Raw genomic sequence first — 27,610 nt, forward strand, 5'->3', positions numbered from 1 at the left:
TCTCTAGAGCTTAAATAATAATTTATCATTACATAATTATATATAACTGTGCAAGTGTATACCATATATAATTACATAATATGTTTATTAATATTATAATTCATAATTAGTGATATACTACTTAATATATTAGTAATATAATTAATAATATTGGTGTATTGATTAATATTAGTATACAATTATATAATTATATGTAAGTATATAATTATATGATAGGGTTACATATATAATAATTTACAATTAGCATTTTTGAGGCCTCTCCATATCCCACAGCTGAGAGCTTTACATTTAATACTCACAGCAACCTTATGGTTGCTCCATTTTATTGATAATGAAACAGACAGTTTAGGAATTTGAGTAAAGTCCCGTGGTGAGTAGCCATGCTTGTACATGAATACAAAATTTGAATGCTAAACCCACATTCTTAATACTAAGCCATACCGTCCAGATGCTCTACATGCTATAGAACCTTGAATGTTGAATACTCAGGCACAGTACAACATTAGGATATTAGGATGGGACAAAATAATCCCTTTAGCACTTTCCATTCTATACGGGAAGAGAGAGTATGGTGTATAGAGCTGAAACTATTGGAGCACAATCGTGTCGCAATAACCTCTTTCTTAAGTCCTGAAAGTACATTAAAAAGGCATGAGGGTGAAGTTATTTGGGTAAGACTTCTTAGAACTGACCATTTTGAAGAATCTACTATCCTAGGCCAAAGTAATGGGCCAATTAGATTATTTCTTTGACTGTGTGGCTGTGTAGTTTCCAAACATCCCTTCCGAAGATGATCCAAAATGCAAGACCTCCACTGAGAAAGCCTGGGGTCATTTGGGAAATAGCATCCATCAAATTTTCGATAGGATTTTCTAAGTGTGTGTTTGAATACCTTTCATGCACTTCTTTTTGGAGCTCTTGGGAGGCAGTTTATCAAAAATTATTAAAAGAATGGATAAAGAGTCACGCTTTCAACCCTGGGTTTGAGAACTGGCCCTGCCACAGTGGTCATGAGACTTGGTTGTTCACTTAAATGCTCGGCCAGTGTACTCACAGTGTGCCCTGGCCAACAGCATCAGCACCACCTGTGAGAACTTGTTAGAAATGCAGAATCTCAGGCCCCACCCCAAATAGGCATCTCTAGGGGCAGGGACCGGGAATCTATGTTTTAACACGCTTGCCAGGTTTAAGAAACACTGTGCCAGGCCTCACTTGCCTCACGTATGAAAAGGAGATGCTCTAGTAATAGGAGCCCCTTCGCAGTGCCATTGGGAAGATTAAGTGAGATGATGTACATAAAGCGCCTAAGGCAGTGTCTAAAATAAGAGTGCTTAATAATTATTCTTTTCCATGACTTTATTTTATTTTTTTATTTTTGGTTAAGAAAAGGTAAGAAACCAGAACACTAAGCAGCTAACTCTGTCTGCCTTAGGGTTCAGCAGAAATTGATTCTCACCTTTAGTGATGAAGACTTATCTGACATCTACCTTATGTTACTAAGCAAACCTGAATTGTATAAACAGGTTTCTGCTGTGGTCTTTCTCAGGCTCCTGTTTGAAAACCAAGGAGGTCTGTGGCTGAGTGTTTTACGGCCAGTCCAGAGGTGCCATGGAACAGCTCTGATGGATGTGTGTGTCAGACTGCAACACCCCCGACCGGAGCAGTTAAACTGAACAGTTTAGAAAACCACCTCCAGGTTTCACATTTGGGAACACAAACACTTGCAAAGTGTAATGCTTCTTCCCAGGGAGACCACGGCACTGCTTCAGCTCCCTGTGAAGCACCCATATATCTCAGGGGCTGAACAGAGTCCTGGTCAGGCCTGGCTTGATCTCTTGTGGCTGGTTTTTGGCTAAACTATCTGAATCCATTCTAACTTCTCTGCAGTTTTTGTTTAGCATTTCTTTATATGAGTTTGGGAATCTATCTTCCTTATAGACTTCTTGCTTCTCACCTGTTCTTTCCCTCTCGGACAAAGGTCAGCAAACTTTTCTGACAAGGGCCAGATAGTAAATATTTCAGGCATTGTAGGCCTTAGGGTCTCTGTCGCAACTACTCGACTCTGCCGCTGTAACTCAAAAGCGGCCATTGACAATACGTAACCGAATGACCACGGCTGTGTCCCAATAAAACTTTATTTACAAGAACAAGTGGCAGGCCAGAGTTGGTCCACAAACTGTAGTTTGCTAAGCCCTGATTTAAAATCTCAAAATATTTAATAGAAAGGACCCGGATGACCAGGCAGAAGAATAATTCAGCGTCCACAGGTAAAGTTCTGGCTGAGAGGTAGTTCCTGGCCTGAACTGAGCCATGCCGTGGGCAATGGAAGATAAACAACTCTGTCTCTCCAGACCAGCCAGACCAGGACCCATTCTGAAACTGTTTTGCTCCCACCTGGTGGGAAAATCATCTCTGAGTTTAAAAACTTTTAATAAAGGTGTTGCTTCACAGATTGGGACCAAGCAAAGAAACTTCCAAATCTGGAACAAGGAAGTCTTCTTCTAAGTGATGAGATAGAAATGGAGATGCTGCTCACGTACCACAGAGGTCGGAGGCCAGGGCAAAGACTTAAACCATAGGAGTAGAGTGAGTGCCAGTGTCTTCCTTTTCTGGAATAGTTCAGGGTACAGAACTCCTGGTGTTTAGAAATGACTAAACTGGCCCCTGTGCAAAGAAGTAACCCACAGGGTGTGAGTGTAATAAGTTATTCTGTAGTCATGTCCTAGAAATTCCAAAATAATGATGCAAATCTCCATGTGAAACTGCAGCGGAAGAAACCAGTTGACAAATATCGTGACCTAGGCTGATCTTTCATTTGAAGGGTTTTGCAGGGCCAGGTGTGGTTTGAGACTCAGCCTTGTAAGACTTATTCCACAAAGCTGGAATTTGCTTGGGTCCATGGTAGCCATTTGTAGTATGTCATTGGTTGCTTGTCCAACGGCCATTCCAGTTCCTACTTTTTTCCTTGAAGAGCCCGTAGTTCCGTTGGAGTGTCCACATGTAACAAAGATAAATCTTACTTGGTTTAATTCAATTATGATCATCCCCTTATCCATGCCAGTGATTTGTTTATGGATGAGCATGTAACCCAGTTCCACCTAATGAAAAATAAAGAAAAATCTGCTGAGAGGCTTCTGGAAAAAGTATCTTCTCCCTTAAAAAGAAGCATAGGGGAATATGTGTTCCTCTGTGGACACTGTGGATATAGAGCTTGGAACTGTAGTGGCCAACTTACAACCCTGAGGGACGCTAAACTACAGATAATAAAGCAGAATAAACCCCGGAGTTGCCTTTCCTTCAGACGTCTTGTTACTGAGAAAACAAGGGTACCTTATTGTGTAAACTAACTTGAATTTTCTGTTTCTTGAAACCAAATGAATCCCAAATGATACACATTCCTCTTTGGTCTCCACCAGGCCAGTTCAGGTCTCTCTGCTACCACCACTCTCAAGTTCTCTGCTTTTACTATCCCCACCTCATCTTACCACCTGGTAGAGACTTGACAATTGTGCTTTGTTGTGTTTTTGTCAACATTGGTAGCCCTTGAGGTTGAGGTCTTACCTGTTATGATTTCACCATGGAGCCACTGCACGGTAAAGAGTTGTAAAAAACAGTTACTCACAGACTGAGGTGATTTCAATTTGTTGTTTTGTTATTAGAAGTATTGGTAATAAGAACGCTATTCAGTAGTGCTGTCTTTCAGTACAATTGTCTTTCTTTAACAAAGATTGTAGGCTAGTGGATACAGTCAAGTAAGCAATTACATATTGTGTAATGATGGACCATAGAGGGTTCTGGGGGATGTGGAAGTACACAGGGAGGCTCTGTTGTTGGCTTACCCAACGGTCATATCCTTTGTGTTCCTTCCATGCTTACAGAGCCCCTTCCCCTGGAAATGCCAGGCGCTCACTTTCCAGCCTCCATTTAAGCTAGGGCATGTACATATGAGCCCCTTCTGGTCAGGGAGATATAAGGGAAAGCCATCAAAGGACTTCTAGGGAGATTTTCTTTGAAGAGTAAGGTCATCACAGAGATGTGTCTTCTTCCCTTCCTGCTCTTGGTTGTTTCACAAGAAGGCATGGTTTGGAGCTACAGTAACCATCTTGTGACCATGAGGCAAAAGCCAAGGGAATTGCAGAAAAATAGAATCCAAGTCTTGACATTATTTTATCATAGAACTAATCCTATAACTGTATATCTCCAGATTTCTTGTTATGTGACAATATCATGGTATTTCAGTGTCTGTTACTTATAGCCAATAGCATGCTAAATGGTACAAAGGGTATCTAACCTGGACTAGGGGAATCAAGGAAGGCTTCCTAGAAGAAGTGACTTATGAACTAAACCATGAAGGATATGTACACATTATGTAATAGAAGGAGAGGTGATAAAGGAGCGTCCAAAACTTGGAGGAGACAATATAGCAAACTTAAAAACTAAAAATAGGTGGCTCTGGCTGGAGCATAGAATATTGTTGATGGAGTAGCAAGAGATAAGGCCAACGAAGTACTAGGGGCATGAGGACAAATCATACATGACCTTGTAAGTCACGTTAAGAAATCTTACCCTTTTTCTCAGGCACTTTGGGAACACTATTGAAGCCTTTCTCATTCTCAAGGTCAAAGCTAATCGCTTCTTTTACACACCCAGATCACATTGCTGATCATTTGCTGCCATTTGGTCCTATTAGTGGTTGTAGCTTGTTATTCAAGTATCTACTTCCTTCAGTAGACTGGAAGATGCTAGAAGGCAGAAACTGTGTCTTATCCGTTTGCATTAGCCCCTCCAACAAATACAAAATGATCCAAAAATGCTTTTCACCATATCATATGGTTTTGCCCCACAGCGAGTGCTTCCGTCACTAAAAGTTTGTACATTTATTCATTCACAGTGAAGCCCCCGTTTAAGAAAATTAAAATAAAATTTTTTCCATGTGGTCATTGCCAGAGTTTTACAGTGGTTGAAACATCCAGTCACACTTTCTTTTCTTGGGAAGAGCTCAGAGTGGCCTTTTGGAATTAGCAGGTGTAAGCCAAGTAAGACCTCTTTGTTGTGGTTTGAGAAAGGCTAGCATTCCCCCATGTCTCCTCTGCAAAACTTATAGCCTACTTCTGGCTGGAGGGCAACTTTGTGTATTAGCTAGGGACTGTGAGTTAGCGTAACTAACTACCTGCCATAACAGATAAACCTAAACATCTCAGTGGCTCACTCAATCATTTTATTTCACACTCACATAAAGATTACTTTTCAGGGGTGCTGCCTCAGAGACCCAGGCTCATTCTCTCTTGTGGGTCCATCCTCCCCTGTGGCCTCTGCCAGATCTTCTGAGTCTAGTAGCTAGACAGAGGAAGAAAGCGAGCTGCCCACAGACCTCACTTCCGCCCACACTGCATTGGGCAGGACTTGGTCATAGGGCCACACTTACCTGCATGTGAGGATGGGAAATGTAGTCCAGCTGTGTGCCCAGAGAGAGAGCAAAGTGAGTTTGGAAGACGAGTGGTCATCTCTGACTTAGGGACCAAGGGGAATCTTAAGAAAAAAGTGGTGACCCCCTTTACCTTCTGAGGTTCTACCTTATATGGTATTTCTGACTAACTAGGATAGATCAGAGGAGGCTGGGGCACTCAAAGGAGAATTTACCGCACAGGATGAGATAGACTTGCCTGTTGATTCACTTCAAAGCCAGGATCTTGTTTTTCATGGGGGAAGATTAATTCCAAACATGATATACGTCTGCAATTGGAAATCCCCCTTATCCAAATGGGTGAGTGCTCATATACTAAAATAGCTGTATACTAAAAATTGTATATATTATCAGGAGCCCATACCCCAACATAATACCATAAAATGACCCATTCATTCATTCAACAAAGCTTATTGAGTTCCTACTGTGTGCCCAGCATATTCTAGGTGCTGGGATATAGTATCCCTGCCCTCATGGACCTTAGTTCCCACAGAAAGAGAGAGAAGATAAATAATAAATAAATATGATTTCAAGTTGTCATAAGCGCTATGAAGAAAATAGAGTTTGGTTGCAAAGTTAGGGGATAGAAAGTGACTTGGAGAGGTGGGGCTGGTGCTCTTCTCGATTGGATAGAACAAGATATAATGGATGTAACTGAGGGAGAAAAAGACGTCACTTCCCCCATTTCTAAGACCCAATGACACTACTGCTAGGCCAACAACGGAGTGTGCCTTGATAACCAAAAACTTTCCTTCAGTGGTCCAAGTGTACCCTACGTTTCTGGACCTCTTGCTTTCAAAAACCATACTATGTGGCAATGATGACAAAAACAGTAGTGCGATGTGAGCTTCACTTGCAGACTGATGATATTTTCCAGGGTTTTCTCTGTAGAGGAGAGTGATCAAGAATGACCCCTTATGCCAGTGAACACCCCTGGAATTCTCAGACTTACACCCAGAGGTAGAATGCCTTAGAAATACTGTGATAAGGAATGGGGCATGAGAATTGTGCAGTTGGACTAGTAAGAGGAATGTGACCTCACAGGTGAAGGCAGGCATAGCAATGCCACCTTCACTCCACAATTATTTATTATACACTTTCTAGGTGTCAGATACAGTGTTAAAACCTGGAGGTAAAGTGAACAAATGGGGCATAACCTCTGACTTCATAGGTTTTAGTCTAAGGAAAACTGAGAGAGCTTGACAGAAAAATCAAAGCTTTCCACGCACACGTTTGTGTGCTCCAACTACGTGCAAAGCGCTTTGCCCGATTCTGTAAAGTGGGGTGTGGGTGTGAAGCCTCTCAGGCTGCTTCACGTGCCTCTTTCTTCCCGGCTGCACTCCTCCCTGCAGGGGCAGTGACTTCCTGCTCCCATTAACGATTCTGCAGGTGCTTCCCTCTCCTGGGATTAGCCTTGTTCCGCTTCATGATCAGGCAGCTGTGGGGTTCCCGAAGGGCAGTATCCTTATCTTATTCTGGGATGCAGCCCCAACACGTGCGTTCCAATCCTGACCCTCCCAGGTGACCCTGTGACTGCCAGAAACCACTGGTCCCCATTGTGTGCCGTTCCTCCCAAGTTAACCTTGTCATCACACAGATGCTGTCAGAGTCCGTGTCTGAACACCATGCCAGAACAACTAGTGCAGAAAGAACGTTCAGTCAATCTGGTCTGTCAGAAAGCCAAAAAGTAAGACGTTTGTTTGACTGAATTCATGTAGAGTTGGTTTGTTTTATTTTTAGCTGAATTTGGTCTTGTTAGCTCATGTATCTAGGCACCGTTCTCATCTCCTGGGGTTACAAGAGCTCACGCAATCAACAACCACCACGACAAACGTCTGTCCGTTTTTCCCCCCAGATCTTCATCTTATCTCCATAACTACCCTGGAAAGCCCTTAAGGGCAAGAACTCTGTCATGGTTTCCCTTGCACAGAGTAGGTGTTTAATATTTGTGTCAGTCAGCGTCTTGCAAGGAAAGAGACAGCCTACTCAAACGGAGTCACTTGGGGAGAGTCTTATAGAGGGACAGTTGCAAAGGGGTGGGCAGAGTGCAGAAAAATGGCAGAGGATAGGGCAGTAACTCAGCATAGTCACGGGAGAACTGTCACTAGGCCTGAAACGACAGGAGGAGGAAGTGGAAAGAAGAGACAGACAGACAGACAGAGAGACAGCCACCTTTGTCCAAGAAATAAATCCACCATGTGTGAAATCCATAGAAGGAGAGCTGGGGGAATAGAACCCCAACCTCACTCTCCTGCCTCCCTCTGATCACCTTCCTGGGGTCCCTAGTGGCTAGACTCAGCTGGAAGCCAGAGGACATAGATGCCTGTGGATATAACTCATATCTGTCAGCCTCCCGGAACACAGAAGCCTGTGGAAGGGTGGAAAGAAGAGCAGGAGGGCCAGACAGAAGTTATCCAGCCTGGTACTGTGTTAACTAGTTTCTGGGAAAGATTATTCCGCATCTTTCCTGAATCAGCATCTTACTTTTCAAGTTAAGCAGTCATTTGGACTCACAGACTCTTGGGTTGGGGCAACTTTGAAAGTGCCAACCTCTCTAGGATGCATAAAACTTCTCTCAAGGATCCTGAGGAAGTGGCCATCCACCTCCTCTTGAATGCCTCTGTTGAAAGGGAGATCACTACCTTTCAAGGCATTTGAGGGCTTGAAAGGCTAATTAGAAGCCTCCGCAACCCAGCTCCCTTTAAGTTCCTAGTTTTGTCCTCTGAGGTCACCAGAATGGGTCTAAATCCCCAACTCGAGGGATGCTTGAGCCTTAAAACTCTACATCGTGTGCATGGACAAGCGCCTCCTTAAAAGGAAGTGGGGTGGGAGGGAGAAGCTCCAGAGGTTGAACCGATCTCCCAGGCAAATGCAGAAGAGAACTCAAGCCGTGGGGAGGCAGGGAAACCACTTCTCTGCTTGTATCCCACCACAAACACATCTAAAATTCAGAGCATCCTAAAAATGAAGATGTGACAACAAAATCCCTGAGAACTGGAGCTGGAACCCTTCAGACAGATTTAATTATATTTCAAAGCCACAAGCTCCCCTCGGCAAGACAGAAGAAACCAAGAGCAATGGCCAACAGCAGCCAGTGTAATTAATGAAAACCTAGCAGCTAAAAATACCCTTTGCCAACTCAGAGAACCACACTGCTGCCAGTCATAGTTCATCTTTTTAAAAATCCCAGCCTGCAGAAAGCATTCCACATGGAGAGGGCCGGGTCATTTGCAGGAATCAGTGTAAAACTTAGACAGTAGTTTATTTGTTAGGTTGGTAACACACGAGAAATGGCGGAGAGATTTGTTTTCTGTAGCAGTGGGCAGATCAAGCCAGCTGGCAGTGTGCCTGAAACAAATAACCAAGAAACAACTAGATCTGTGTGAAACTTGGTGAGAAAGTTTAGCGTTGGTCGGGAAGGGAAGGGGGGCTCCGGTGGAAGATAAAATAGGCAAGCCGGGAAGACAAAGAGATTTTAAATTCTCCTATGGGTAAATTCACCACGTAGGAGCATATTCGGATAAGCTGCCCATCTCCTGCCTGTTTTCAACTCTCACCACATCAGCTTTCCATTTAGAGCCCTGGATTCTGTCCTATTTCCTTTTTACCAGTTGTAAGAGTTGAAATTAAATTTGGTTGGTTCCATTTCTCAGACTTGTGTTCAGCAGCCGCAAACCTGGAAAGATCCAGTTAGGAAAATAAAGAAGTAGTTTCAGTTGTTAGCTCCACCGTTTACTGTGTAAACCCAAACGCCACAACAACCCTGTGAGAGAGTCATTTTTATTAGCCCAGTTATTTTTTTTTACCATATAAATATTTTTAAGTTTACATTCGGTAAAATTCATTTTCCTGTACAGTTAGTTCTAAGAGTTTTCGTAAATGCGCCAAGTTGTGCAACCACCACAATGAAGATACAAAACAGCCCTGTTACCTCTAAACTTGCCCTCGTGCTAAACGTTTGTAGGGAAACCGCCTCCATCCAGCCCTAACCCATGGAAACCACGTTTTCTTTGTCCCTGTAGTTTTGTCTCTTCTAAAATGTCGTGTAAATAAAATCACATAGTGTATAGCCTTTTGAGTCTGTCTAGGCTGTATTTTAAGGATAAGTCAAAGCAAGCTCAGAGAAGTTCAGTAACACAGGGTCACACAGCTAGAAAAGCAGGGCAAAAATTTAAGTGCAAGCCCGCTGATTCCAAATCTTATCCTTTCTCCGCATTGCTGAGCTGGAACCCTGCCTGGACTCAGTTTCCTCATCTCCTTCATCAAGACTGGGAGGGAGGGTGGCACAATGAAATCCTGGACATAGAAAGACTTTGCGGAAATCTAAAGCCGTTCGTGCAAGGCAACATTGCTCATTGTTTCTACTAGTCTTTCCCCAGTCAAGCATTTGCAGAGGGCATTGGGCTCTCCAAATCACCCTGCTGAACTTGGTGGCATACCTTTGAACCCGGCCATAATGAATCTGTTTAAAGAAACACACACACGCACTCCCTCTGCTAATGCAAGAAGCTTCTCAGGAGGTTAAAGGACCTGTCTTGACCGGAAAAAAGAATCAGTGTTTTCCACAAAAGAGGCAAAGCCACAGATTTATTTAATGGGATTTGGGTTGTGCAGGGGTGTTTGGTCATCTGAAGGGATTTTTCTCTTCTCCGGACATGAAAGTAACTGCTATAAAATAAAATTTGACTTGACTATTATGTCACAAGAAGTAAACATCATCTGCCGGCCCGATGGCTTGGAAGCCTCCCTCTAAAGCGCATCTGCCAAAGGCTTTGAAATGTTTGCTTTCGGGCTGGACGCAACCATCAGACTATTTAGAGAAGCACATGCCGTCGCCCCACAAGGCAGATCCTTCTCTTAGTGAAGATAAACCTGCAAAGCTATGGCTTTCTCGAAGCCACACAAATATGGGTTTGGTTCCTTCCTCCACCCCTGCTCCCCATAAATGTTATCAAAAGCAAAAGTTTCCTCTTCTTTGTTACTGCTGTAGGGGGCGCAGTTTTAGAAATGGGCCCAGTCAAGGCTCATGAGGTACCTTGGAGCCACTCCTCTACTCCAGCGCTGTCCAATGGACAGATAACACAAGCCATACACACAATTCCAGATTTTTTAATAGATATATTTTGAAAAGTAAAAAGAAACAGGGGCCAGCCTACTGGCGTAGTGGTCAAATTTGTGCACTCTGTTTTGGCGGCCTGGGGTCACAGTTTCGGATCCCAGGCACAGACCTATACACCACTCATCAAGCCAGACTGTGGCAGCATCCCACATACAAGATAGGGGAAGACTGGCACAGATGTTAGCTTAGGGCCAATCTTCCTCCCCCAAAAAAGAAAAAGAAACAGTTGAAATTCATTTTAATAATAGATGTTTAAAGCAACATAGCTAAAATGTGTAATCAACATCAATTATTAATGAGATATTTTCATTCTTTTTTTCATATGAGGTCTTCAAAATCCAGTGTGCGTTTTATACTCACAGCACATCCCATCTCAGACCAGCCACATTTCAAGTGCTATGTGACATGTGATTAGTGACAACTGTATTAGAGAGTGCAGCTCTAAAGGCAGAGGTCAATTCAAATCCCTCTTAATAACAGTGTGACTTTGGCCAAGTGATTTAAACTCTCTGCACCTTGGTTTTTCTCATCCAAGAAAATGACAGTGGTGTCTACTCACAGAGTGGATGTGAGGATTAAATGATATAATCCAAGTAAAGTGCCTGACATGGGAAGTGGTCAAGAGTGTGAGTTGTAATTAGAAGCATAATCATTATTATTTTTACTGGCATCATTATTACTATCACCTTACTATTAGAAGTCAAACCTCACTAGTCTGTCCTGGAATTGCTCATGGAAATGGAGATGGAAATCAGAAACAGATTCACTACCTCTGAGGTCGAGGGGAATTAGGAAAAAGCAACCAAAGGAATGAGTCATGTTTCTACCAGCCCCGAGGAGTTTTAAAACTTCTTATCTCCGTGTTGTTTCTTTAATAGTCTCATTTAACCTGTAATGTAGAAACTGTTTTATCTTCTCTATGGATGAGGAAAGTGAGGTTCAGAAAAGCTAGGTAAGGGCCTCAAAGTCACCCAACCAGAGCAGGAGAGCCAGGACTTAACTACAAGGCTTCGATGTCCAAAGCTGCTTCTCTCTTAACACTCTCTAAACCTCCAGAGCCTGGGCCGCCGTCTGAATGCTGGTTCTGCTGCTCATTGTATGTGCTGGGCCAGTTGCCCAATCTTTCAGAGCTTGCTTTTCTCACCTATAAAGTGGTAATAATATCTGCTGCATGGGGAGTTGGGAAGGTTAACTGTGGTGGGTTTGTAGACTGAGTAACTGATACTCCACAAACAGTCAACACACACTCTGTGTCGGTTACCTAAATGGAACCTCCTACTGTCCTCTCAAGTTGGATGTTGAGCTGATTGGATATTGGCGCAAGCTTTGGATAGAAACTATCAGTGGCCAGTAGTTTTAAAGCTACACTTATTTACATCAGAAAAATCACTGAGGGCTGGGGGAGAGCACTGGCATCTTGCCTTTGATGCGTGTTGATTGACTTCAGTGTGCCCATCTGGCTTCACATGCTTTTCTTTCGCTGTGAAGCATTCTTCATCCCGCAAGATCCCGTAAACAGGCCTCATCTTGAAGCCATCACTGCCGTTCGGCTAGCAGCCCGCGTGCTTAGTCTTCAGTGAAGGGATAATGGAGAAAAAAATTACTTCACATCAAGAAAAGAGTGGCTCAGAGTCTTGGCAGGACACATATGGCTCCCTCCCATGGGACAGTGGAGGGGAATTTAATAAAAGCATGGAGTTGTTCATTAAAGTGCAGGTAAGGTAGAAGGAAACGAGCAAGGGGTGGTACAGAACCCCATGCTTAGCTACACAGGGGCAGTATCAGCCGAGCCTGAAGGGGCGAGAGACAGAAGCAGAACATCCCTGCAACTCGAGAGGCGAGCTCTAACTGTACTCGAGGGCTGTGTGACGGGAGGTATGGCCTTCAGTGGAAAGACACAACCAAACTGTTGAGGAAGGAACAGGGAAGGAAGAAGGGACGTAAGCACTGTGATCTCACTCTCAGGTCTCTTGGCAAGTCCCCTGGTTGGCTGCAATCAACAGAAAGTCAGAGGGCAAGGGAGCCCATTGATGGAGGCCATGAAAATCAGCTTCCTGGGAGCACGGAGCTTGGTAAAGAAGTAAGGAGAGTGGACCCGGAGGGACACATGGAAAATACCCAGCACAAAAATATCACTTGGTTTGGACCTTGGAACCTTTCCTAAATGACTGGCTGTCCAGCTCCTAAATTTGGAAGGTGTTTTGGAAGAGAGCATGACCAACCTGCTACTCTTCACGTTCTACGCTCATAAACGCTAACATGCTCACCAACTTATGAGGTCTTCTTCCTTTCCAAAAATCTTTCTTCCCAAGTGACATTTTTCCAACCTGCGTGTTACAGCAGCTCTGTAAAAGTGTGTTCAGTGTATGACTTAAGAAACCAGTACAAGAGAACTGACATTTACTATCCCTACAATAAACCAGGCACTGGGCCAGGCAGTTCACACAGGTTAACAAACCCTCAGTCTGTGCCTTAGGGATTCTATCACGGAATAGGAAAGGGGAAAATTAAGCTTGCAGCTTATCACTTTAAGCATAAACATAAATGTTACAAAGATACATTATAATGGAAAATCGGATTGAGCTTTGCATTAGGTTGGGAAATAGTTAACATTCACCTGAAAGAAGTGATGTACAACAAGAAAAAAGATTTAATATGAGAAATCTGATGGAGATAGCCATGGTATTTTATGATGAGCAAGAGGGAAGCATGCAGGGCCGGCCCGGTGGCACAGCAGTTAACTTCGCATGTTCCGCTTCCGAGGCCCCAGGTTCGCCGGTTCGGATCCCGGGTGCGAACATGGGAACGTGGCACAGCTTGACAAGCCATGCTGTGGTAGGCATCCCACGTGTAAAGTGGAGGAAGATGGGCACGGATGTTAGCTCAGGGCCAGTCTTCCTCAGCAAAAGGAGCAGGATTGGTGGCAGATATTAGCTCAGGGCTAATATTCCCCCCCCAAAAAAAATTTTTTCTTAATAAATTTTTATTTCACACACTGAAGTGCTGGCCAAAAAGTCTGTTTCTGGACCTGAATTTTTTGAGGCTCTGCCTGATTTATTTCAAACCCTTAAGGTAAGGTAGAGGTTAAATCAAAATAAAGAAGCTACTCCCCCCGCCACAGAAGCAGCCCTGAGGACCGATATAGCTGTATCCCTGACCCTAAACATTATAAGACAGAAACCAAAATAGCCCACAGACTCAGTGATTGTAACCGTCAAGGACGGAGAGGGGAGGGGAGAGGGAGGGAATCGGTCATTTGTCGTCTTATAACCCCAACAAGGTACATGCTCCTGTTCACTTCTCAGCTGACTCTGGACACAGATGGAACACATTTGGCTGCAATGACAAGGAGGACACTCAGTGTAGCAGAAGCTGGGGTTTAGGCTGATCTCTAGTTTCTAAAGTGAGAAACCACTCTTCTCCAAAAGAAATTCAGTGATTTATTTACTAATTTTCATAAAATTTTTTTGCTGATTATCTATTTAATATTCATATAGAAAACTTGAAGTAACACACACAAAAAATAAATAATGAAATATCAGTCATCTTTTATCTCGTCTTACAAAGATTTCTGCCGATAGCTTTTTGGTAAACCTCTGTGTATGTTTAGTTTTTGTGCCTATTTTCTTTTTCCTTTGACACATTTGGGATTATACTGCAATTATGGTTTCCGTTTAGTCCCTATATTAAAGACTACCTATAACCCGAAATAGCAATTCTTCCTCAGGGACATACATTAAAATCAATCATAGATGTTACTTTTAAAAACTAAGTTTAAAATAAAATAAAAACAAGCCTTGGGGCTGGCCCCGTGGCCGAGTGGTTAAGTTTGCGCGCTCCGCTGCAGGCGGCCCAGTGTTTCGTTAGTTCGAATCCTGGGCGCGGACATGGCACTGCTCATCAGACCACGCTGAGGCAGCGTCCCACATGCCACAACTAGAAGAACCCACAACGAAGAATACACAACTATGTACCGGGGGGATTTGGGGATAAAAAGGAAAAAATAAAATCTTTAAAAAAAAAAAAAAAAAAAAAAACAAGCCTTCCCTTGGAAATGATGACTCAGTAAATATGAGATTGATGGAACTTGGGCATCTTTAGATTTTTTTAAGCTCATCCTGTGATTCTGATATGTAATATCACCAGTTGTGAATTAGTACACTCTAATGGGAAGAAAAAATAGCAATGGATTTCCTATAATATGTATACAAACATCTTTATTTTTAATATTGCATCTTGTTTTTATTATAAGTACTTTCCTATATCACAGAATAATTCTTTTTTATTGTGGTAAAACATACATAACACAAAATTTACCATTTTAGTCATTTTTGAGTGTACAATGCAGTGTCATTAGTACTTTCACCATCTTGTATAACCATTACCACTATCTATTTCCAGAACTTTTTCATCATGCCAAACAGAAACTCTATACCCATTCCTCCCATATCCCCAGCCCCTGGAGAGAAATAATATCTTTTAAACATCATTTCATACTGAGTATAAAATATTCCTTATATGGAAATGCTATTATTTACTTAGAGGATAAATAATAGGATAGGATATCCTTATATAGATATGCTATTATTATGGATATGCGCCATTCTTATGATTTTGGGCAATTATATTGCTTCCAGATTTTTCTTCCTAAAACTGCAGCAAACATCTGCGTGTGTGTGTATGTTTCTATTTGCTTCTTCTTTATAGCTCCTATTTATATACTGAGATATTCTATTTTTCTTTTTGTGTCAAGTGCATTTGCAATTGCTTGTTGGAGCATTTGTATAATAGATGGTATAAAATCTTTATCATATAATTCCATATGTATATTCATGTATATAATTCACATGTACATACTATATAATTATATACTTTATATAGCTATTATCATATCCTTGAAATAAATGCCTCGAAGTGAATTTACTGGATGATATGTGCAGTATTTTAAAGCTTTGATGCTCTTGACGAAGTAGTTTGATCAAATGTTCATCTTTATTATCAAAAAAGACTTCTACCACATTCTCCCTAAAACTGTTTATTATATTTAGTAGATAAATAATAATACCCAGTAGTTCTGAGTTCTCTTAAACAGCTTATTAAAGAAGAGTATATTTGTTTTACATGTTTATTAGCCATCTCTTATTTTGTAAACTATCAAAATATTTGACTGTTTATCTGTTCAAGTCTTGCTGTTCATTTTTATTCATTTTTTAGTTTAACATTGATATAGAATACTTACCTTTTGCCAGTGATATTTGTGGCAAATATTATTTCGAGTTTGTTGTTGAATTATTAATTGTGTTTTTTATTTTCAAAAACCAAAGTGTGAAATGTTTACATGACAAAATTTTTAACCTTTGGGAATTTTGTCTTTTGTTTTTACCTTAAAAAGTTCTTCCTCAAACAAAGAGTCAATAACCACTTATTTTTTAGATTTTCGTGGTTTATTTTTTTCCATTTAAGTCTTAGGTGTACCTAGAATTGATTTTGAGGTTTTATATCCAGTGAAAAGTAAACTTTCTTCCACTAATAACTAACCCATTGCTGGGTATCCGTTTGTCAAAACTCTTCCCCACTGATTTATAATTGCGTCTTCAACATAGGTGTCAGAATTCAGGGTGCTGGGTCTGTTTCAGGACTACCCATTCTATTTCAATGCTTACCTTTTTCTCCTTATACCAGTGTCACATTGTTATAATCATTTCATTTATTTTTTTAACTGTTTTTAATATATTTACTACTTTTTAAAAATTTATTTTAAAGATTGGCACCAGAGCTAACAACCGTTGACAATTTTTTTTCCTGCTTTTTCTCCCCAAATCCCCCCAGTACATAGTTGTATATTTTAGTTGTGGGTCCTTCTAGTTGTAGCATGTAGGATCCCGCCTCAGCATGGCCTGATGAGCAGTGCCATGTCCATGCCCGGGATCCAAACTGGAGAAACCCTGGGCCGCTGAAGCTGAGCACACGAACTTAACCACTTGGCCACGGGGCAGGCCCCACATTTACTACTTTCGCCACAGGGTTCTCAAATATCTTTTATTAGATTTATTACTCAATAGTCGATAGTTTTGATGTGATTTTTAAATGATAGCTCAAAATTTTTAAAAGTTTTCTGTTTCACACTCATACTTAGAATACAATTAACGTCACAGTGTATGTAAGTCAAACATTATGCTGTACACCCAAACCCGTACAGTGCTATGTCAACCATAGCTCAATGAAACTGGAAAAAAAAATTTTTTAAAGAATACAATTAATGAATTTACAATAATATTTATTTCTAGCAGCCTTATTAAACTTCGTTTTCAATGTGAGCAATTTAGCTGCAGATTTATTTGGATTTTTAACATACATAATCATATTATCAAGAATAATAGTTTTGTTTAGTCCTTTCTAATTTTTATACTATTTTTGTGTTTGTTGAATTGGGCTGGCTGGGATCTCCAGCACAATGTTGGGTAGATGAGGTGAAAGAAGACATTTTTGCTTGACACAAACTGTAAAGGAAATGCTTTCAACATTTCACTGTTCAATATTAAGTTTGATTTCCCTTTTCATAAATATCTATTATGAAGGATAGTTTTAAACTCTTATTAATAACCTTTTTTTCGTCCATGTTAAGATGAGTATATGACTTTTCAGTTGATAAAGTTAATTATGTTCACTGATTTTCTAAAGTTAAGCAAATCTTACATTTCTGGAATAAACCCAACTTCGTCATGATGTATTAAGCAGTTGCTATCTTGCTAGATCATAAACATGTGTATATGTGTCTTCAGTCTTTACCAGATATCTTTTATTGGATTTCTACTTTTTAATTCAGTTGCAATCAGAGAATATTATTTGTATGATTTCAGTTCTTTTAGTTTCTTTTTATTTGTTTTATATCCCCAAATATAATTTATCTTGGCAGACATTGTGTGAACTTGAAAAGAATTCATCTTTTGTATTTTTTTAACTTTTAATTTTTATTATGGAGAATTTCTAGAATATACAAAATAGATAGGATTATATTATAAAATCCTATGTACTCAACACCCAAGTTCAATAGTGTATTTTTTTTAAAAAAGCATGATAAAAAGCACGAAAGAAATGACAAAGAAAAAGAAGAGAGGAAACTTGTAATCTGACCATTGCATCCTATTCATTTATGACTTAGTCTCTATCAATAAAATAAGTATAAAATAGTAAGACCCATGTAATATGATAGAGGAAAAACAGTTGTTCCAAGAAACCTAGCTAAGGAGAGCCAGTGAAATTGGACAAAGAGTATATGAGGTTCTGATATTCATGAAAGGCAGCACAAAAAGAAAACCTAAGTCATATAAAAAGCATGCGAGTTCATAAGAAGTGATGAACCTTTTCTTTATATGAAATTCAAAGAGGAATGTTTTATTTAAACAGTGTTGAACAAAATGGACAATGTCTTCCAAAGTAGAGATGCAAAAGATAACAAAGCAAACTTTAGATTACTTTTTCTTTTCTCAACTTTGGATAAAAACCAAAGTCTGTTTTTAATCACTGTCTTGAGTATGTTTCAACCAAGAGCTAAAGTAATATCATCCAGGTATATAGTTTTTTTAAATTGCTTAGAGAATCGAAGACCTTAAGTCACGTTTTTAATTAATGGTGCCTGTGTCGTGACTAAAAGACTGATAAACATGTAATGTTCTCTTCTTAGAAAAAATAGGAAATTGAGGCAACTTGCTTTTGACTGGTGATTCTCAAAGTATGGTGTAAGGCTTTTTATGATAAGAGTTAAATGAATTAAAAAATGCATGTTTTAAGGTTCTTGTTCCAAGTAAGATGGACTAGGCATGCCCCATGCTGTATCTCCCATTGAACACAACTATAAAATCTGGACAGACTGCGTAAAGCAATCATTTGAGGACTTTGAAAAATAATTAGTAGCAGGTGGATTGGGGAAGAAGACTAGAATTTGAAGTACCACCAAAATGGTTGTGAGTTTATCCTTTGTCCCTCCCAATATCCCTGAATACAACGCAGTCTAAAACCCCAAAGAGAACACTGAGGTGCAGATGTTGCTCCAAGAGAAGTCTTGTAGTCTGGGCTTGAGAAGAGGGGAAAAGGAGCTCCTACGACTCTGAAATAGTGTGGAAATCCCCTGTTTTACCTTTTTTTTTCTTCTCTTAGCTCTCTCCCACCCTGTCCTCCAAGTAATGCCCTAGTGGCAGTGACAGAAACAGCAACTGGAGCTAGCAGGAGCCAAAACTCTGAGGGAAAGGAGCCTTTCTTCCAACAGGTAGAGATGTGATCCCAAGAGAGTGGGGCAAACCCTCCATTTCATTTAATTCTTTCTCTGTACTTTTACTTCTAGGGTCCAGACATGGGTGCAGTTACAGATGTGCATGAGAGAGAGGGTAACTAAAGCCCCAACTATCAGGCCAGGGTGCCAAGAAGAGGAGCCCCAGGGAACTGAGAAGTACCAGAGGAATTGCAGAGGAGGAACTCAAGAAAGCAACTCCATAAAGTTATTTATGAATACATGGGCTCACCCTGAGCTCTGTATGCATGAATCTGATTCTAATCAGCAGACCAAAGACTATGAAAGACCATGAGAACTGAACTAACAGATAGACCACAGCCAAGGTCCCAAACTAACCACTGAGTGACACACATGTGGGACAGATCCTAATAACACTGAAAAGGCTTTGAAAATTGAAATGACATTGGAAACAGTGCCCATAGGTTGGAATTTGTGGTCTGAATCTAACCAGTGTGATTGACTGTTAAAACAAAAATATCCAGAATTTTCATCAAATTTAAGTGAGACACAGAGTTTTATAATGTAATAGTCAAAATGTTCAGAATATAATCCAAATTACTAGGCATGCAAAGAATGAAAGAAACTTCAAACTGCATGGGAAAGGCAATCAACTGACATCAATACCACAATGACACAGATATTGGAATTATCTGACAGACTTTACAGCACCTGTTATATCAGTGCTCCAACAAGCAATCACAAACACACTTAAGATAAATTAGGGGCCAGCCCAGTGGCGCAGTGCTTAAGTGCGCACGTTCTACTTCAGTGGCCTGCAGTTCACCGGTTCTGATCCCAGGTGTGGACATAGCACCACTTGGCAAGCCATGCTGTGGTAGGCATCCCACATATAAAGTAGAGGAAGATGGGCATGGATATTAGCTTAGGGCCAGTCTTCCTCAGCAGAAAGAGGAGTATTGGCAGCAAATGTTAGCTCAGGGCTGATCTTCCTCAAAATAATAATTAATTAATTAATTAATTAATTAAAAAATAGAATGTCTCAACAAAGAAATAGAAAATGTAATGAAGAACCAAACAAATTTTAGAACTGGAAAATGCAACAACCAAAATAAAAAGCTCATTGTATGGGATAAATAGCAGATTGGAGATGACAAAGGAAAGAGTCAGTGAATTTGAAGACAGATCGATATGAATTATCTAATATGGACAAGAGAGAAAAAACATTTCTAAAAAATGAACAAAGCCTCAAGCATACATGGACCACTAACAAAAAGTCTAACATCTATGTCATAAGAGTCCCAGGAGAAGAGAAGGAGGAGTGCAGTGCTGAATAAATATTTGAAGAAACAATAGCTGAAAACTTCCCAAGTTTGGCAAAAGACATTTATCTACAGATTCAAGAAGCTTGGCAAGACTGAAACTGGATAAACCCAAAGAAATTCAAGACCAAACATAACAAAATTACTGCATTAAAGAAAAGAAAAATTTCTTGAAAGTAGCCAGAGAAAAACAATACGTTATCTAGAGGGAAACAATGAGTCAAGCGGCTGTAGGTTTCTCAGTCTGAAGAAAGTGGCACAACATTTTTAAAGTGCTAAAAGTAAAGAACTGTCGACTCAGAATTCTAGGTCCAGTGAAAAAATCCATCAGGAGTGAAGGTAACATAAAAATATTCTCACTGAGGGAAAACTAAAAGAATCCATTGCCAGCAGATCTGCTCCAGAAGAATTGCCCAAGGAAGTTCTTCGCCAGAAGAGAAAATACACCAGAAGGAAAAACTGGAACATTGGGAATGAAGGAAAAGCAAAATAAATGGTAAATATCTGGGTAAATATAAAGAATTCTCAGCTGGGTTTTTTAGAATATATTTGGTGACTGAAAGCAAAAATTGTGACGTTGCATGTGGAATTTTTGATGTATGTAGATATGACACATAACATGGCTGTAACAAGGGGGAATGTAATGAGACGTACATGGTGGTAAGGATTCTACAGTCCACATAAAGTGGTAAAATACTACCTCTAAAGGGATTTTGTGACATTCAGTATGTATATGCTTTAATCATTAGGGCAATGGCTTAAAAGCTATATAAAGAGATATGGTCAAAATCATAATAGATAAATTAAAATGGAATGCTAAAAGTGTTCAAATCTCCCAAAATGCAGGAAGGGGGTAATAGAGTAACAAAAACACAGAGAAAAATAAGAAACAAATAATAAAATTGCAGTAATAAATATCAGTAAGTACATTATATTTAAACAGTCTAAAAACACCAATTAAAAGATGGAGATTGTCACAATGGATTTTTTTAAAATGACCTTATATGTTACCTACAAGAAACTCACTTTAAATATGATATAGGAGGGTTAAAAGTAAAATAGTGGAAGAAGGTATACCAAGAAAACACTAATCAAAAGAAACCTGGAGTGGTGTTATTAATATCAGACAAAGTAGACTTCACATATAAAAACAGGGATAAAAATGGATATTACATAATGATAAAAGGATCAAGCAGCCAAAAAGACCTAATAATCTTAAATGTTTTGTGTCTAATAACATATTTTCAAAATTCATGAAAAAAGTACTGACATAACTGCAAGGCTAAATAGGTAAATTCACAATTATAGTTGAAATCTTCAACAAATCGCTCTTGGTCATAGACGGATTAGTAGACAGACAATCAGCAAGGATATAGTAGAATTCAATAACACCATTGACCAACTGGATCTAATTGATTTTTTCTTTTTTTTTTTTCCCTAATGATATCATTGGACTGTTTCTGCTCTGCTGCTGACATTTTTTTTTTTCGGAAGATTGTATATATCCTAGTTTATATCCCAGTTGTAGGTCCTCCTAGTTCTTCTTGTGGAAAGCTGCCTCAGCATGCTATGAACATGCTGGCCCCCTCTAATTGATTTTTATAGAACATTCCACCAAGCTATATCAAAATACACATTTTGTCCAACTATACATGGAAATTCACCAAGATGGACTATATCTTGAATTATAAATCAAACTTTAACAAATTTAAAAGAACTAAATATAAAGTATGTTCTCAGACCATAAAATTAAGCTAGAAATCAATAAAGGAAAGATAGCAAAATACTCCAAACATTTGGAAATTAAACAACTCATGTCTAAATAACCCATAGGTCAAAGAGGAAGTCTCAAGGGAAATTAAAAAATATTTCAGGGGCCGGCCCCATGGCTGAGTGGTTAAGTTTTTGAGCTCCACTTTGGTGGCCCAGGGTTACGCCAGTTCAGATCCTGGGCACAGACATGGCACCACTCATCAGGTCACGCTGAGGTAGCATCTCACATGCCACAACTAGAGGCACTCCCAACTAAAATATACAAGTATGTACTGGGGGCTTTGGGGAGAAGAAGAAGGAAAAAAAAAAGATTGGCAACAGTTGTTGGCTCAGGTGCCAATCTTAAAAAGAAAAAAGAAAGAAAGAAAATATTTCAAACTGAAAGAAAATGAAAATAAAACATTTAAAAAAATTGTAGGATGTAGTTAAATCAGTCCTTAGAGGGAAATATGTAGCATTAAATACTTATATAAGGAACGAAGAAAGGTCTCAAATCAATTATCTGTTTCCACCACAAGAAACTGAAAAAACAAAAAAGGGGAAAACAAATCCAAAGCAAGGAAAACGAAAGAAAAGATAAAGATAAGAGCAGTAGCCAATGAATTGAAAACAAAAATAACAAAGAAAAACAATAAAACCAAAAGCCAGTTCTTTCAAAAGAGCAATAAAATTAAATTTCCTGACAAAGAAAAAAAAGGGAGGAGAAAAAATTAGCAATATCAGGAATAAGATGAGGATATCATTACAGGCTCCACAAACACTGAAAGGATAAAGGAAGGCTACAAAAAAAAATCTCTACACATAATCTCAACAATATAGAAGAAATGGGCCAATTTCTTGAAAACTGTAAACTACTAAACTCACCCAAGATAAAATATACGATATGAATAGTCCTAAAACTATTAAAGAAATTGAATTTGTATTTAAAATAGTTTGCAAAAAAGAAATCTCCAGGCCCATGTGGTTTGACTGGCAAATTCTACCAAACAGTTGAAGATATAACACCAATGCTACACAATCTCTTCCAGAAAATAAAGGAGGAGAGAACACGTTCTCTCATTTAATCAGACCAGCATTAACCTGATACTAAACCAAACAGCAATTCCAAAAATAGAAAACTACAGAATGACATCAAGAACATAAATGCAAAAATCCCCAACAAAATATTATCAAATCGAATCCAACACTGTATAAAATGGTAACATGCCATGAATAAATGGAGTTTATCCCAGGAATACAACACTGGTTTAATATTTGAAAATCAATCATTGTAATTCACCATATTAGCAGTCTAAAGAAGAAAAACCACATGATCATTTTAATTGATACAAAAAAGTTCAACATTGTAAAAACAATCTGAAAACTAGGAACAAAAAAGAACTTTTTCAATTTATAAAGATATCTACAAAAAAAACCTACAGCCAAAATAATACTTAATGGTGAAAGACTGAATGTTTCCTCTAAGATCAGGAACAGGTTAACAATGTCCAATCTTACCGCTCCTATTCAACATCAAAGTGAAAGTCTGACCCAATACAATAAGATAATAAAAGGGAAAAAGGCATACATATTGGAAAGGAAAAAATAAAACTGTCCTTATTTGCAGATGATGTAATTATCTACGTAGAAAAACCCAAGGAATCTATACAAAAATTCTGGGAACTTTAACAGAGTTTAACAAGGTTGCAAAGTATAAGAACATAAGAAAATTAAACTGTATACTGGCAATGCAAAATTGTAAACTAATTTTTCTTTAAATACCACTTACAATAGCTCCAAATATATATATTATATAGTAGAACATGAATAGGATCTGTCTGCTGAAAACTCCAAAATATTGATGTTTGTAGCAGCTCTATTCATAATCACCAAAAACTTGAAGCAACCTAGGTTTCCTTCAACAGTGAAAGGATAAATAAACTGTGGTATACACATACAATGGAATATTTCTCAGTTGTTAAAAAAAAAAAAAAAGGAATGAACTATTGATACACACAGTAGCATGGATGAATCTCAAAGTCTTTGTGGCAGGTGAAGGGGAGGGTCATAGTGTCAGAGGAAGCCAGCTAAAACAGAAGGTTTAAAACGTTTAAATAAAATCCAGAGTCTCATAATATAATATCCAACTATCCATGTTTAATCATAGACCACTCATCACACCAAGAACCAAGGAGATCTCAAACAACAGAAAAAGACAATCGACATATGTTAACACCAAGATGGCAGTGATGTTAGAATTGTCTGATAAGGAATTTAAAGCAGCCATCATAAAAATACTTCAATGAGCAATCATGAAAAAAATTTAAACAAATTTAAAAAATAGAAATTCTCAAAAAAATTAAAAATATAAAGAAGAATCAAATGGAAATTTTAGAACTGAAAAACACATTAACCAAAATTTTACAACTCAGCGAATGGGCTTGACATCAGAATGGAGGGGACAGAGGAAAGAATCAGTGAACTGGAAGACAGAATGGTGGAAATTACCCAATCAGAATAATGGAGAGAAAATATTCTGAAAAAAAATGAACAGAGCCCCAGGAGCCTGTGGAACTATAACATTTGTGGTTTCAAAGTCCACAAAGGAGAGGAGAAAAAGGACAGGGCTAAAGAGTACTCGAAGAATTAATGGCTGAAAACTTCCTAAATTTGCAAAACAAATAAACCTACAGATTCAAGAACCTAAGCAAACTCCAAATGAGATAAACCTCCTAAAATCCACAAGACACATCATGGGCAAACTTCTGAAAACTAACCATAAAAAAATAATCATGAAATCAGCAAAAGAGAAATGACACTGATGGAGGAAAGCCAATTTGAACAACAGTGTGTTTCTCATCAGAAACCAGGGAGGCAAGAAGGAAGTGGAACCACATTTTTCAAGTACTGAAAGAAAAGAACCATCGACTCAGAACCTTATATCCATTGAGCAATACAGAGAACATCAAGACAATTCTCTTAGGAAAACAAAGAGAATTTGTCTCTTAAAGAATGGCTAAGGAAAGTTCTCTAAACAGAAGAAAATGATAAAGAAATTCACGACATCAGGAAAGAAGAAAGAGGACTATAAACAAAAATATGGATAAATACAATAGACTTTCTTTTTGAGTTTTTTAAATTGTATTTAATGGTGGAAGTGAAAAAATGTAATACTGTCTACTATAGTTCTAAGTATATGGAGAGGAACTATTTTAAGACAATTTTAAACAGGGAAGGCTAATAGGGCATAAAGAGAGATAAGTTTTCTACACTGCACTTAAAACTAGTATAATGACACCAGTAGACTGAGAAGTTACGTATATATAATGTAATTACTAGAAAAAGAGTTAAAATAGCTATTAAAATCAAATTGAAATTCTAAAAACTGTTAGAGTAACCCATAAAAGGTAAGAAAAAGAAAATAGAGAAGTGAAAAACACAGAAAAATAAAATAAAATGGCAGACTTAATCCCTAACATATAAATAATTACATTAAATTTAAATGGTCTATATACACCAATTAAAAGGCAGAGAATGGCAAAGAGAATTTTTTTAAAAAAATGGCCCAACTACCTGCTGTCAATATAATGAAAATAGGCAGATTTAACGCAAAAGTATGGAAAAAGATATGACAAACATATTAACCCAAAGAAAGCAAGAGTGGTTATATTAGTATCAGATAGTGTAGACTTCAGAGCAAAGAAAATTAACAGAAACAGAGAAGAACATTATATAATAATAAAGGTTCAATCCACCAAAGAGTCATAGTGTATGGTGTGTATGCACCAACCAACAAAGCTGAAAAATATGGGAAGCAGAAACTGATACAACCAAAAGAGGAACAGACAAATCTAAAACTATATTTGTAGACTTCAACATTCCTTTCAAGAATTAATAGGACAACTGGACAGAAAATCAGCAAGGATGTAGAAGAACTCAATCGTGCCATCCACCAGCAGGATCTAATCAACATTTATAGAACCCTCCATCCAATAGTAGCAGAATATACATTCTTTTCAAGTGCCCACAGAACATACACCAATATGTTGTATATCTTGGGCTATAAAACAAACACCAACAAATTTAAAAGAGTTGAAATCATACAAAGCATGTTCTGTGACCACAATGAAATTAAACTAGAAACCAATAAAACGAACTTAGGAGAATCTCAAAAAATCTTTGAGTTTTTCTACATTTAAGTAATCCATAAGTCAAAAAGGAAATCTCAGGAGAAATTTAAAAATACATATAACCAAATGAAAATGAAAATACAGCATATCAAAATTTATTAGACACAGCCAAAGCAGTGCTGAGAGGTAAATTTATAGCACTAAATGTACATAAAGAGAAAAAAATCTCAAAGATTCTAAGTTCCCTACTCAAGAACCTAGAAAAAGAAGAGCAAAATAAACCCAAAGTAAGAAGGAAGGAAATATTAAAGGTAAGACCAGGAATCAATGAAATTGAAAACAGAAAAACAACTCTGGGAAAAATATATTTTTAAAAAAAGAGCTGGTTATCTGAAAAGATCAAAAAAGATCGAAAATTGGCAATCCTTGAGCAAGAGTGACAAGAAAAAAAGAGAAAAGACATGAATTACCAATAATAGGAATAAAACAAGGCACATTACTACAGACTCTACAAATCTCAAAAGAACAATAAGCAAATACCACACAAAACTCTACCCACATGTATATGACAACTTAGATGAAATGGACCAATTCCTCAAGAAACACTACTCACCACAACTCACTCAATATGAAATAAATCATTTGAATAGCCATAAAATTTAAGGAAACTGGATTTGTAATGTAAAATTTTCCAAAAACATACACCACAACCAAGTGGAGTTTATTCCCAGGGTGCAGGTCGGTTCAATCTTCAAAAACCAATCACTGTAATCTGAAATATCAGTGGCTGAAGAAGAAAAATCACATATTATTTGATGCAGAAAGGTATTGAGGAAACCCAGCACCTATCATGACAAAAACTCTCAGAAAAATAGGAATAAAGGAACTTCTTCAACTCAATAAAGAACATCTACAAAAAAACTACAGTTGACATTATTCTTAATAGTGAAAGACTGAATCTGTTCTCCCTAAGATCAGGAACAAGGCAAGGATGGTCACTCTCATCACTCTTATGCAACATGGTACTGGTAGTTCTAGTCAGTGCAATAAGGAAAGAAAAGGAATACAGATCAGAAAGGAAGAAACACAATCGTCTCTCTTTGTAGATGACATGATTGTCTACAAAGAAAATCTCAGACTCTACCAAAAAACTTCTAGAACTAATAAGTGAGTTTAGCAAGGTAATAGGATACAAAATAAACATACAAGAATTAATTTTATTTCTATATACTAACATTGAACACATGGACACTGAAATTAAAAATATAATAGCATTTAAAATCACTCAAAATATAAAAATATTGTGTAATATATGTAGAGGAATTGTACGCTGAAAGCACAAAATGCTGATGAGAGAAATCAGAGATCTGAATAAATAGAAAGACATGGGGCCAGCCCATGGCATAGTGGTTAAGTTCAGTGTGCTCTGCTTCAGCGGCCTGGGTCTTTGGGTTCAGATCCCAGGTGTGGACCTACACCATTCATCAGCCATGCTGTGACAGCAACCCACATACAAAATAGAAGAAGTTTGGCACAGATGTTAGCTCAGGGCCAATCTTCCTCAGCAAAAAAAAA

At 38.5% G+C, this 27,610-nt stretch overlaps 1 long non-coding RNA gene across 1 annotated transcript in view; it reads left to right on the forward strand.

Moving 5' to 3' along the window:
• Positions 1–26,493, forward strand: part of LOC139076139 (uncharacterized) — a 48,713-nt gene extending 22,220 nt beyond the window's left edge. The window contains exon 3 of the long non-coding RNA XR_011527431.1: positions 18,925–26,493. This is a non-coding gene — a long non-coding RNA (uncharacterized lncRNA). The remainder of the gene's footprint in view (positions 1–18,924) is intronic.
• Positions 26,494–27,610: the final 1,117 nt, after the last annotated feature.

The sequence above is a fragment of the Equus przewalskii genome, chromosome 15 (assembly GCF_037783145.1).
Source record: "Equus przewalskii isolate Varuska chromosome 15, EquPr2, whole genome shotgun sequence".
NCBI lineage: Eukaryota > Metazoa > Chordata > Mammalia > Perissodactyla > Equidae > Equus > Equus przewalskii.